The sequence below is a fragment of the Pleurodeles waltl genome, chromosome 4_1 (genome assembly GCF_031143425.1).
Source record: "Pleurodeles waltl isolate 20211129_DDA chromosome 4_1, aPleWal1.hap1.20221129, whole genome shotgun sequence".
Taxonomy (NCBI): domain Eukaryota; kingdom Metazoa; phylum Chordata; class Amphibia; order Caudata; family Salamandridae; genus Pleurodeles; species Pleurodeles waltl.
This window is the reverse complement of record NC_090442.1, coordinates 919,951,426-919,966,528: the sequence shown is the minus strand read 5'-3', so window position 1 is coordinate 919,966,528 and position 15,103 is coordinate 919,951,426.

Below are 15,103 nucleotides of genomic sequence, written 5' to 3'. Positions count from 1 at the left end.
CCTGTTTCACTGTTTACGCACACCGGCCCAGCAGGAAACTTGTATTAGGTCCAGGGGTGTTCTGGCCTCACAGGTGGTCAGAAGGCAGAATAGGTGAACTCGTAATGCGGGCTTTTGTTTTTTGTACACAACATGCTTTCTACATTGTAATCTCTACATGTAAAAGGCTATGCTGAAAAAGCTACCTCTTTACAAATACCTTCTCTCTCAGTAAACACAGTGCAAAATAGCTTTATAAACAGCAGGTTATCTATTCACATTTCTAAACAGAGTAAAGAGCCTATTTTCAAGTTTTCAGAGGAAAAGTAAAACATTGTTGTTACTGATTTTCTTACTTTTCTCAATTTAAGTTTGACAAATTATCATCAATCCCTTAAAAAACACACAATTTAGAAACATATTTGAAAAATAACTTTACTAAACTATTTACCCATACACCTGGAGCTGCTTGTTAAAGGCTGCTGAAGACACCACTCTTTTTTACTTCCAAAAAGAATCACCTCTGCTGAGCACAAGTCAAAGAGACTTACTGTGGTTGTGCAGCCATTCATATCACAGCATTTTTTAACCATGTAGTGACAATATTAACTATCAGTTGACCTTCATATAACCTTGACCGATTTTTCTACTTCTCTCCATGTGACCTCACAAGACTCTCGTCAGATCATAAAACACCTCTTGGCAGGCTGGCTAAGTAATTTTCCATGCGGATCTCGTTAAAATTTCACTGGATCGTATGAGCCTTATACAGCAAGCTTCACTTGTTGAAGTTTGAAAAGTATTCTCGCAGGACTTGTGGGATTGCAACAGAATTTCAAACTCATCGAATAGCATACTGCTTTACAAAACTAACACTCTTTAATACATAATTCTTTAATGTTATACCTCCCTTTTCATTGACACCAGCAGGATTCTCACTATAATGGGAGTACTCAAACAGCTGCTTCCACCCATATATTTACCTGACAGCAACCAGCCTCTCACAAAGAAATAAACTTCAAGAGTAAAAAAGGCTGTAAACTGAATAGACTAAATTCATCACCCAGGTAACTTGAGTGAGAGTTGCCTTTCCCATGAGCCCTCTCTCTTGGATGATGGCTGTGCATACTAGGGTGTGGGAGGAGAGACTAGCCTCTATGATGAGACCTCTCTCTCAAATTGTGGGAGTGTGCAGTACAGTATAGGGAGAGACTGACCTCTCTGCTGTCACCTTTCTCTTAGGTGAAGGGTGTGCATGGTAGAATGTGGGGGAGACTTACCTCTTCACTCAGAAGTCTCTCTTGGAAGGCAGATGTGAGTAGTAGGGTATAGGGAGGGACTGGCCTCTTCACTGAGGCTCCTCTCTTGGATGATAGGTGTGCATAGTAGGGTGTGGGAAGGTACTGGTCTATATACTGAGGCTTCTCTCTCTTGGAAGACAGAAGAACGTAGTATGGTTTGGGAAGGGACTTGCCTCTGCACTAAGACCTCTCTCTTGCTTGATGGGTGTGCAATATATATGGGGTGTGGGAAAAGACTAGCCTCTACACAGAACCCTCTCTTTTGGATGACAAAAGTGCATAGTAGGGTTTGGGAAGGGCCTGGCCCTTCTGCTGAGACCTCTCTCTAAGACAAGGGATGTATATAGTAGGATGTGTGTAGGGACTACCCTCTCTACTGACAGCTTTCTCCTGGGTGTAGGGTATTTGGAGCTGGGTGTTGGAAGGGATTAACATCTCCCTAACTTCCCTCTACAGGGTGATAACCATGCATAGTAGTGTTTAGGGAGAAACAAGACTCTCCGGTGAGACCTCTCTCTTACATGCAATTGAAAAACCCTTTTTCTTTGGAACATCTGACCTACCTACACCTACCTGGTGGAGACCAGCACTAGGTAATATATATATTTACCAGTGGGGACGTGACTGGGTAGTTATAGTTAGGTCTGCAGTTCCATAGACAAAGCGTTTATTGGTTTGCTAATAACTTTGGTGCTGAATGACAAATCTTCACAAAACGTGCCAAAAAAAGTGCATGCACCTTAGCTCCTTCCGGGAAAGTTTTGGGAAAAAGTGGGGGGGATGGGCAAAACCAAATTGCTTCATACATTTCCCAAAGACTTTTTTAGGCAGCGCTTCCTCAAAAACTGCTGAACAGAAATCCACCATATTTGGAAGGAAGTATGATTTTTGTGGTTTCTTGTAAACCTGTTCAGTAGCTTTTTGAAAAATTAGGATAGAAAAATGTTCATATATCTGGACAGTTGAGTTTGGGAGTCTTCCATGAGAAGCTCTCAAACCAAATTATAAAATATAGAGCCTTCTGATTGGATATATATATATATATAGATATAGATATATATATATCTATATAATATATCTATAGATATATAGATATATAGATATATATATATATATATATATATATTGATAGATAGATATATACCTATACATATAGACATATAGGTCACACTAGGTAGTTATAATTAGGACCATGTTTCCATAGAAAAAGCATATTTTGACATGCCTATGTCTTTGGTGCCATTTGACGAATCTTCACAAAATTTTCACAAAAAAGTGTTTCTTGTTGCACATGGTAAGATTCGGGGTGATCCATCAAGTGGGGGCTAAGAAAAAGGGGACGTCAAAAAAGTTGCGTTCCCCATGTTAATTCCCATAGGACCTTTAGACACGACTACAGCCCGAACCGCTGGACGGAATTACACCAAATTTGGCAAAAAGCTAGCTTTCACTATGCATATTGTGACTTTGCTTATTTAGTGTAAATCTGTTCTGTAGTTTTTGAGAAATTAAAGGCAAAACAAATTTGTGTACCTCTGGCAGTGGTGTCTTCGCGATTATTTTTACGAATGTTGAGCAGAAATTCATGAATTTTCATGAATGCACAAACAAAAAGAAGCGATGTAATTGGCTGACCCTAATCTGCCTAGAAAGTTGCAGCCGCTATTTTATTTCACGTAACCCGGTCCCCAGGGGTAAAAATCTTAATTGAAATTGGCATAAGAGGTCAGGATGAAGGTACCCTGACCCGGGGGTGTGATATAGGTGTGCTTTAGGGACAAATTATGGGTTTAAAATAATTTTGTGTCACCATGCACAATTATTGTGACAATTCATAATTTTTCGCAAATTATTTGCAAAAAATTTGTGAATATGAAAACATTTGAAAAACCACAGACTCATTCATAGACCAATTCCTTTATTCATACATGCACTCAAAGACTCATGCACCCACTCACACATCCACTCAGACACTCATGCAACCACTCAGACTCACACACCCACTTTTAGACCCACTCAAACACTCACACATCCACTCACAAATCCACTGGCAAAGACAGGCCCTGTGCCCAACCTATGCTGCACAATGCCAAAGAACGTGTGTGGCGTGGGGTTGGGTGGTTACAAGAGCTTGGCGGCAAGGCCTGGTTGCAGGCCAGGCCTTGAGTCCAACCCCTGCGGCGGGGGTTGGACTAACTTATAGTAATTACAATTTCTTTATGTTAAAAAAAAAAACATAGAAATTCAATGAAAAAACAGAGGTTACAGGGATATTATAGTTAGGTTCCGAATTTACTCATACAAAACCATAGAAATTCAGCAGTTATTGTTAGAGTTCTTCCAAGTAACTATAACTCGCGCCAATCAGACAACACTGGAGTCACCTTCTTACATTTTATGACCTGTAACTTCCAAATGGGAGTAGGTAGACAGGTCAAGTTTGGAGTCTGAAGAATTAAAGCCCTCTTTAATGTTAAAGTCAGATTTTTAATCACAGTTTTAAAACTCCTGATTTTAGAAAGATGGCATTTTCTTGTTCCAAGTACAGTTGTCTCCTGCCTGTATCATGGGTCACATGGCTAGGTATTGTTGGCAGTCAGTCTATGCGTATTGCTCCCACAGTGAAACAAAGGGAAACTAAGTGTTGGCAGGATGGGCCACTCTTGCACTTTACAAATGCCATGCCTGAGCACTCTAACAAAGTGATCTGACACTAGGCTATTATGACCCGAGACAATCTGGGGCCAGGGCTGGGTGGCAGGAAATACCACTCTGCCAGTTCTGGGGAAGGGGATGGTATCCTCTAGAAGCTTCTTTCACTTCAAAGTAGGCATTAGGTATCAATATTGGGCCTAGGAGACCAACTCTTTAGGACATCTCTCGACCTGTGGACGTTGTCAGGAAGAATGACTGCTGTGCTTCTGAAAGGACTGCCACTTTGCCTGACTGCTACCCTGCTGTGCTGAACTGCTGCCCTGCTGATCTCTGGATGAGAAGGACTTGGCCTGCATTTCTAATCCTGTGGTCCCAGACTGATTCTAAGGTTTAGCTGGCTGGCCTCTTGATCAAAAACCTCAGGGACTTGACAGGCTTCCACTTCCAACAACCTTGAACTCAGCACCTAGACTCTGCCATCTGTGAGTCCTACTCTGCCAAGTGGTGCCACCTCAGTCCTGGACCTTTGGAAGTGTACCTGAAGGTGCTCTGCCATCCTTTGCGGTCTGCCTGAACATGTGACTTTGTTCCGGTCCATCGCAACCAGATAATCACAGTTGGTGCTTTTCGCTTTTCATCACATTTTCACTTAAATCTTTAAAATTGCATACTTCAGGTTCTACTGACTAAATTGTTGTCATTTTGGTCTAGATTTTTTTTAAGAATGTACTCTGTTTTACTAAATTGTGTGTGAGTTTTCTTGTGTTGTGTTTTCACTTTATCACTGTTTGAAGTGCTGCATAAATACTTTATACATCACCACTATGGTAAGCCTGACTGCTCTGTGCCAAGCTACCAGAGGGTTGAGCACAGGTTAATTTGAGGTTGGCTTGTGACTTCACCGTGACAAGGACAGTGGGTGCTGCTTGAGGAGGGTTTCACTCACGTCAACCATTAATCCAATTTCTTACATAGGTGAGCAGCAGTAAGGATTAGGACTTGAGCTTGTGCAGTGCCATACAGTAATTTTATTCTACACTAAAAATGCCAGGTAAATAATTTGCGACCGATTTGAAATGTTAATTTCTCCCTGATTGGTCATTTTGCTTTCTCCAAATTCCCTCTCATTTTACTTCCTGCTGTGCCTGAAACCACACTTGTAAAGATGCTGTTTGAGCTGGCCAACATAGAGGCCTACATTGTGGCCAACATCAATGAGTTATTCAAGGAGAGGGTACTTCCAGCCAAGGGCAACACCTGAAAAGTGGAGCTCTTACTAGTCCGGAGAGGCAGCAATCTGCTGAGGGGGGTGACTTGCCTCCTAAGTTGGAGCTCCCTGCCAGAGCAAAAAGAAATGTGTCTTCTCAAGGCCTGTCCCCCCAGGAACTGGTGGATAGGAAGGCAGAAAGTAAGTTCAGGATGGAGAAGGCCAGACTCAGGATAGAGGAAAGGAAAATGGCCATAGAGAAGAAATTGGCCTTAGAGGGACTGGCTCATGAAATGAGCCCCAGAGAGCTCAACCTCAGAGCCAGACAAGCAGAGTCCAGCAATGTTAGTGGCAGCATATCTGTAAAACCCTGTAGAGACAAGAGAATTCACATTCCTAAAGATCTGGCTCCTGACTTTGTTGTGGGGGATGACATTGATAAAATGGTTTGAAACTTACAAGGTAGCTTTGCAGTTGCATACGATCCCTGAGGAAGATTGGGGGGTTAGGCTCTGGAAGCATATCCCTAGTGAGGAGAGGGATACCCTACTGGCCATAGAGAAGGTGGAAAGGTTAAGGCATCCCAACATGAAGGAAATCCTAGTCAGGAAGTATGGACTCATCCCTGAAAAGTATAGGCAGAAGTTTACGGAAGCAAATGCAAAAACAAGAAACACAAGAAACCTAGGAACGATTTCACCCTAGTTAGGGCTCTTCAGCAAAGTATAGGTCGGTTCAGGTGGCACAGGACGGGACCCACATCTGGGCATACCCGGTGCATTTACGGCAGCAAGTGCAAAAACAAGAAGGAGATGGATGGAATACTTGAATTAATCGCAGCCACTGGCAATCACTCAGGGTTGCATTCCAATCCATTGTTTTTTGCTCACTATGCCTCCTCAGTTTTGACCCAGCCATATGCAAATCAGTCTTGACCCAGCTCCTCATGTGAACAGTCCAGCTCGAACTGCAAGTTTAGGGACAGCCAGAAGCTGGCCCATCAGCCCTGGGTGGATAGTGTGGATTCCTTTTGCACGGCACTAAATGGTTGGGTGAAGGGCAGTTAAAAAAATGATTACTAGGGGTTGTTCAATTTCAGTGCTAGAGAGCACATGTGCATTCTTTGCTTTGCAGATCTACGCTAACAACCTATTGATAGTAAGCTCACCAGTCCCAGAAAGCTTGCCAAGATGGTGGACCACTGGCTTAGCACAGGGTCCATTTGAATGTACCTGGGAGTGACCACAAGAAGGGTGGTTCAGGTTCTCCTCAGCAGAGTGCGGAGGTGGTCAAGGAAAACACAGGCAATATCAAGATTAATGGGGGACGAATGGGTTTCCTAGCCCTTTCTGAGAAACAGGGAGGAGTTGTGGTGGGCAGTGGCCCATGGCACCCCATTTCCAACCCTGTTGCTTTGATTGTTCTCAGCTAGGACACAAGCAGGAGGATTCTGTCTGTCCTAAGAAATCCCCACTGGTGGGACCTCTAAGGGGTGACCAATTTTGCCTTGGGGACAGATGTTAGACCATGCCCTAATCTCTCTTAGTTGGGTGATGGATTTAGAAGATAGACTGGTGATCCCTTTAGTTGGGTGATGGAATCAGAGGGTAGACTGGTGATCCCTGAAGGTGGGAGACATCACTTTCACCAGGTTAATGTGAATGGCATCCCTGCCACTGCTCCGAGGGACATCAGGCCAGCCAGACCATGGTAATGGAAAATATGGTTTCTCTGGAGCAGTACACCAGTCAGGTGTGCAGGGTCACTCAGGCCCAAGTCAAGGTATTTTTACGCAACATGGAGTGGGGTTTGGAGGTGATCCATAGAAGGGTCATAGTTAGTCCCCAAATGCCCGTAGACTGCATTCTGGGGAATGAGTTGCCCTCAGTGTCAGGAGAACTGGGAGGGGCAGCCATTCAGTGTATCCTGAGAGTTCAACTTTCTGGGAGTACCACTCCCAAAGGGTGAGTACTGAGGCTTACAGACCAGAGTGGGAGGACCAGTGAATCAAGGGTTGGCAGCCCTGAGAACAGAGCACCCCAAGACATACCCTAGCAAGGCCACTTCTGATCCGGAGATGAACCCTGTGCTGTCACGGAGCCAGAGGGCTGGATACTTGCAACAGGCAGACACCTGCATGACACAGAGTGTATCACCCTTGAGAGAGGTGGTGGTTCACCCCTGGAAGGCCTGGCTCTCCATGCACCTCTTCAGCCTCAGCGTTCAGACCCTGGGCTGAATGACCAGTCTCGGGCTACCACCCCTGGATTGGTGGGAAGGAGAGCTGCAGTAGCAAGCCTAACAACCGTGGCTGTTACCCCTCACTCTGAGATTCCTCAGAGGTCAGAGAAGCTTAGAAGCCCTGCTTTATCAGAACCTGCTGGTGAGTGGCCCAACTTGATGCAGCATCCTCTATGGCGATGCAGGACCTCACAGAGCAGCTCCTAGGAATCACCACTGCCGAACGCATTCTCGATGCAGGACTTCGCAACCAGGGTTTAAGGCACTATTGTTCAGCTGGCATTTCTAGGTTCCTGTAGCCGGCCCATGCTCAATCTCAGTTACCCTGATGTTGTGACTTTGTCGCAGTCTTGCACAATCAGAAAACCTCTGCTGACACTTTCTGCTTTTTAGAGCTATTTTCATTTAAATCTTTAAAAATGAGTATCTCTGAATCTGCTGATTGGATTTATGTCATCTCTGTCTTGATTTACAAAAGTCATCTGTCATCTGCACACAGAGTTACTCTTCAAAACAAAGATTTATAATGTGTTCAATACCGTTACACATCTATGGCACATTAGGATCACATCCACTTTGTAAACACTTATACCAATTAGCTTGACACAAGCTGTACAAATTAGGTAGAAAAGTAATATGGTAGTTACCCGCCACTATGCAAACTATAAAACAAACACACTCATTGAGTGATGTCATCAGTGATGTCATCAATGTTATCATTTGAGATGTCATCAGTGATGTCATAAATTATGTCATAGAACATGTCAAGAGTGATGTCATATGTGAGGTCATAAGCAGTGCATGGTGGGGGCACAAGTTATAGTTAGTGTTGCTGACTAAAACTGGTGAATATCTGTGTTTTGTTTAGTTCAAAACGTTAAAGTTGTCACTGACAAATTCACCTAACTATAACATTACTTTTGTCGTTTTTGCAATGAGTTTTTAAGTTTTTTTTAAATAAAAAATAATCTTTTTATCACACCTATCTATAATGTTACTTTAACCTTTGTTTTTTCTGTGAATTTCTAGTTTTATTTTAATGCAAAGTAACATTTAAATACCAATCAAGCAATCAATCAATCATAATTTATAGAGCCCAACTACTCACCTGTAAGGGTCTCAAGGCACTGAGGGGGTTGGACTGGGGAGAAGGGGGCTACGATATGTAAACACAACCCTGTCCTTCCCTGCTGCACACAGCTGAAGGCTGTGCACAGCAAGGCGTTAGCCCTAGCCCTAGGGACCCCATCCACCAGGATCTTTTTTTTAAATGGGTAGGTGCATGTAGACCACCTCCCCGAGCCTCATTAGACCCGGGGGACCCCATTCCCAGGCCTTTTCTTTAAAGAGAACGGGGCAGGTGGCGCCCCTCCTTGAGCCTCATTAGGTCCTGGGGACCCCCATACCCCACGGCAGGTGTTTTTTATTAAAGGTAAAGGGGTCCACGTGGCCCCCTCCCCTAGCTTTGTTAGGCCCTGGGGACCACATCACCCGGGACTACTCCTTTAAATAAAGGGGAGGGAGGTGCATGCATCTCCCCTCCTGAGGCTGATTTGGGACCTGGGGACCACATTCCCCAGGGTCCAGAGTGATTATCAGGGGAGCGGGCATGCAGCTCCAACTCCCCGGCCTGATTTCAGCCCCCGGGACTCAGTCTTCTGGAGCATGGCATGATTATAAGGGCAGCCCCGCACCCTGGGCTGATTTCAGCCCCGGGGACCCCACCGACCAGGGCCCGGTGTTATTATCAGGGCAAAGGGGGAATACAGTCCCCCTTCTATGCCAATTTGAGCCCCAGGGCTCCTGAGGCCAGCATGCTTTTTAGGGGTAGGGGTGCACGCCACCATTCCTGGTCCAATTTTGGCCCCAGAGACCCTATCCTCAGGGCCCGGCTTTATAATCAGTGGGAGAGAGTCAGCTGGCCCCTCACACCGGGCCAATTTCCAGCTCCAGGGACCCCATCCCGCAGGAGCCCACCATGCATTTTAGGGGGAGGGGGCACGCCCCCCTTCCCCGGCCAATTATTGCCCCAACGACCCCATCCCTGGGGCCATGCCAAGGCCGTAGCCAGAAGTATATAGTTTAAGGGGCCTCAGCCCCCATCACTAACAAGGAAATGTTCTTGGGATGGAGGGGAGAAATCTGGATTTGGTGACTAGCTTGCTAAAAATGCAGTGCAAAGGGTGATGTTTTAAGGATGAGTTTGTTTTTGTTTTGTTTTTTATGTTGCTCCCCAGAGGTGAATGTGTGAGACAAATAGTACACTTCAAAGCATGTTTGTCCAAACTGACCTTACTTTAAAGGCATTCTTACATGATGCTTATCTGATTTCCTCATGGAATCTGCTGGAGCAGGACTTTCCAGTGTTGCACATATAGCACACTGGGCTAGTATAATGGAGTAAAACTAACCAGAATTTGAAGACAATTTTGCATGGGGCTTGGAAGTTCTCTTGCAATAGACTTATGTCATACGTAGTGGAATATAGAAAATTACAAAGCACTTTGGAGCAGACAAATTGCTTAAAATGGGATCAATTCAAAGACAATTCCCTCTTCCCCCCAATAATTATTTGAGAATATTTAAGCTAATGGCAAATTTATTAAGAGTCATGGGTCAGTAACAGTGATGAAAACTCAAAATTAAAAGGTAAATTCATAGGTTTAGGTTAGTAAGTACTTCAAGGAATCCAAGAGCAAAATATAAGTCAAATGGAATATTGTTGAGTAATTTTATCAAAAACACCAATGCACACTGGTTATGGTTTAATATCAAGCCCTGGGGTTGATAAGTGAGATGTTTGGATGTGTTACACATTAGTGCCAGCTACCCAATGGTGCTCCCCTCAGTGACCACCAATAGATCTGTAAAAAATGTTTTAACAGTCATTCTCAGTCCCCAAACAATAACATACATCTGTGCCTTTCAGCAACTACCACTATTATGCCAAAGAAACGTGTTACTTATCAATAAAGTACATCCCCATCAGAACCAAATAACTCACATGTTGCATAAATAAATAAATAAATGCAAGGCCTAAGGCCTGTTCTGTCACAATCTGCACGTCTCTTACCACTGTAGCCTGCAGCACTTGGATGGATGCCTGGTTTCTTACTGGTTCTGGACTTGCTAAGATATGGGCAACCCCTTCTAGTAGCCACGGTGCTGTCGACAGGAAAAAACACCAAGGCAAACCGTACCCTCCAGAAGGAGCCCCAGAGGAAAAACCCGAGTAATGGGTAAAAACTCTATCACAGGAACTCCTAAAAAGAGGAAAAAACTATAAAAAAGGCAAAAAATAGAAGTTAATTCTGCAGGGAAGAACCAGGAGTGTGTAGAAAACTGGAAACAGGAGCGAGGATCACCACCAAGATGGAAGAGTTTGCAATGCAAGGAAGAAGGGAACTGCAGTGTTTATATACCATGAAACAGGAAGTGACAAAACAGGAAGAACGTACGACACCATCTTGGATTGGGAAAGACCACATAGAAATGAATGAGAAAAAAGACCAAGTAGAAAAGGAAAAGGAAAAAGGCATGCTGGGAAGACAAACATCAAGGAAGAAGATAATATGGAAGAGCAATAAGAAAGAAGACATGAAGATAGAAGAAAAAAAGAAGAAAAAAGAGAAAGGACACAAGTATGTAAGTAGGAAGGGAAAGTCAGGGAGGCAGCCAGGGGCTGCGGCGCGACCCGGTGTACAAAATGTGCATCCTGGGCTGCACTGAAGCAAAAAACGCCAAACGAGCACATAAAAATGGGTAACAGCGGTTCCGGCGTCCCGAAAAGCGGACTGCCGGACCGACCGCAGTCTGAAAAAGGGATGCTGCGGCAGTCTGTAGCATCACAGTATGCCCCCCCCCGACGCCCCGGGCTTGTCAGGAAAAAGAGAGAAAAAACTGCAATCAAACGGGGTGCATGAACTGCAGAAGCATCTTCCCATGAACAGTCACTGAGGGGATAACCTTTCCAGTGCATCAGGAATTTTATCTTGTTCCGAAAGGTGTGTGAATCACGGATCTCCTGTACCTCATATTCAGGATGGCCATCCAGAGAAAGACGAGGAGGACATTGAAAACGTCTATGGTAAGGATCAGGAACTAAAGGCTTGAGCTGTGAAACATGAAAAACTGGATGAACTTTCCAAGTCTGAGGTAAACGTAGTGAACAGCAACAGGATTCAATAATTGGAGTATTCGAAAAGGACCAGAAAAGTGGGGTTTAAATTTGTTTTGAGGAAAACGAAAAGGCAGAAATTTGGAAGAAAGCCATACCTTGCCTCCCGGTTGGTAAGATGGTGCTGCCCAACGTCGGCTATAAACCCTTCTTTTCATAGTTTGTTTAGAAGCCAAAAGAATGGTTTGAATCAGGTCCTGAATATGGCAGAGTTGCAGAGTAAATGATGTAACCAGAGGAACAGGAGGCAGCACACAAGCTATAGTGGGAAAGGTCTTGAGATGGAAGCCGTAGGTGCAGAAAAAAGGTGTTGATCCTGTTGCACTATTCACCGTATTATTACATGGAAAATCAGCTAAAGAAAGGAAATCAGACCAGTTACTTTGTGTGGCATTACAGAAACAAAGTAGATACTGTTGGAGTTCTTGATTCATGCGTTCACTTTGACCCTCTAGTCTGTGGATGAAATACCGATGAAAGAGAGACATCAAGGTGTAATGAGGTACAAAAAGCCTTCCAAAAACATGACACAAATTGGGGCCCCCGATCTGAAATGATTACTTGTAGAAGACCATGTAGACAAAAGATATATTGCATGAAAATATGGCTCATTTCTTTGGCTGTAGGCGATTTCTTTCAGGTGTGAAATGCGCCATCTTGGTAAATGAATGAATGATTACCATAATTACATGATTCCCTTAAGAAGACGGTAACGAACATATGAAATCCGTAGACAAGGTGTATCATGGAACAGAGTGAACAGGCAAGGGCATCAATAATCCTGCTGGCTTGGTCTGAGGTGTCTTGGTTTGAGCACATACAGGGCATGATGTTACATAGGATTCGGCATTAGTCTTAAGTGTAGGCCACCAAAAAGAACATAGGAGCAACTCCTGTGTCTTCTTTATTCCACAATGTCTAGCCACAGGATTATCATGGTCTGTACTGTCTTGGTCGGCAAAAATAGAGTGTTTTGATGATAGAAAAAGTCCTGATTCTTTTGTTATTGAGGACTCAAGATATTCCATTCTTCAAGTAGAAGATATTGGTATTTTGACTTAACACGATCAAGAAAGGACTGGGCAACCCCAATGATTCGACTGGGTTCTAATATTTTTGGAGATGAAGTACTCACGCTTTCTGGATAGCAACGAGATAATGCATCAGCTACTAGTTCCTGAGATCCAGGAATGCAGGTCACTAAAAAAGTCATATTGACTGAAAAAGAAAGCCCATCTTGCCTGCCAGCTATTTCGACACTAAACATTTTGATGACATTGTAGATGTCAGGGATCAGTTCTTGCTTTGAATGGTTCTTCGGTACCCATTCGTACTGCCAGCCACTGGACACCACATTTTGACTGTGGCCGTACCGCCGCGGTAACACCGCCGGGACCGGCGGTATACCGCCATGGGACAGTCCTGGCGGTATACTGCCGTGGCATGGAAAGGCTGGCGGTAAGGGGATTTGGAGTGCCACTGGGGGCCCCTGCACTGCCCATGCAATCGGCATGGGCTGTGCAGGGGCTCCCAGGCATAGCCCCATTGCGCATTTCACTGCCCGAATTTCGGGCAGTGAAATGCACGACAGGTGTTACTGCACCCGCTGCACATCAGCATTGCCGCCGGCTCTATTACGAGCTGGCAACAATGTTGATGTGACTTTTCCACGGGGCCAGCGGACGGTAACAATGTTACCGTCCGCTGGGCCAGTGAAAAAGTCAAAATAGGGAGCCAGACATACCACCAGCAATGGCGGTATTCTGGCGCCAGCAGAAGACCGCCGAGGTTGTAATGAGGGCCTTAGTGTCTCAAGACACCATTCTTGAATTGACGCATTGTTTTTTGGTCCTGTTTCCATTAAAGCAAACAGAAATTACTGCAGAAGTAGGTAGGCCAAGTCTCTGGAGCCTTTACTCCATTGGTCAGAGAAGAACTACAAATGTCTCAGACCCACAAGCTGGTGAACCATACAAAGCAGGACCTTAACCCAGTCTTCCTCACAACACTGCTGGACTTGAGATAGGATTCCAGATGGACCAAACCTTCTGCACTTGGCATGTGTAATTTGCAAGAAGATCCTGAAGTGGTTGGACCCCCTTCTATATAAAATCCAAAGGGCAGAACGATCTCCAAGGATCATACTGCTGATTACCTGGGTGGGTCCAGGAACATAGAAAGTTGAAGGGGACATTCCTGTGGAGAATTCCATTGACCATTGGCAGTTGAACTTAGACTAGACTTTGCTGATGCCCTCTGCCTAGCACTCTGAGTCTCTGAGTGCTATGGCTGAGGTCCTGGGAGCCTGTAAAGTGCAATTCTGTGGTGGTTTGGGTACCCAAAGAAGTTTGAAAACTTTTTCATATGTTTTGCTCCGGAGCTTCAAGGGGAATGCCTGGGGATTTTTTCCTTTAAAACAACAACAGAGTCCTTTTTCTGATTGGGACTTAGAAATGTGGTATTTGGGGGAATTACCTCTAATCAGTGGTGGTTGATGATTTTAGAAAGATTCTCAGTCACATGTTATGACTGAAATACTCCTTTGAAAGTGCACGATAAGAAAATAAAAATAAAACATAAATCTGTCAATGTCAGGCAAAAGAAAGCAGAGCTACAGACTGCAGTACTGACTATCCCACAAATATGTGTGTTTGTGTGTGTGTGTGTCTGTGTGTTCATGTGTATACAGACACGTATTCATTTTGTGACAAAACATTGTCTTCAATTCATGAAGATTATGGAATTGTGCTATCTAATACAAGTTTATAATTTAAAAATAATAAACATAATTCTCCAAAACGTAATCTGATCACTTTCTTGAAACAAAATTTTGTCCTGATAGACATTCTTTTCATTTTTTGTAAATGCATGGCTGGTGCACAACTATCAGTTTGCCATTTTCGTCTAGCATCCACATGTACTCCTGCCCATCAAGGAACGTACCACCATAATAAGTCATGGATACACACTTAATACCAATAATTACCATACAAATGTCGCCAAAACAAGGGTGGTAAAAGTTTACGTCACCCTCACATGCATTCGAGTTTTAATGAGGATGCATTTCTCTGATGATAATACACATGTTTTATAGAGCTCCAGGTGCTGCAATATTGATGGCTCCGAGTGCTGTTCACATCAGTTATCACAGTAGCTCATTTTACCCAACTCAGAGAGATAGAAGGTTGACTTGGTATGATATGAGCTCTATACGCGGACTACAGTATTATATATAATTCATGCTCCTACATGCCCCTGCAACATGACACAGCCAGGGGACTTGAGCCGTAGTAGACATTCATTCTACTTGTGTAAAACAGTGACGTGACTACATTACGCCGTTTATTTTTTCTTGGCAGCTTGATATGAACACTATTTCACTGACGGCTTACGTGCTCTGTGAGTATTTTGACCCATACATTAATTCACTTAGGGTATATTTGGTTTACTTTTGTCAAGACACCCCTCATACTCTGGCTCCTTTAATAAATTATCTTCTGTTCCAATATGACCTTAACAACTTTATACGAGATGAGAACATTA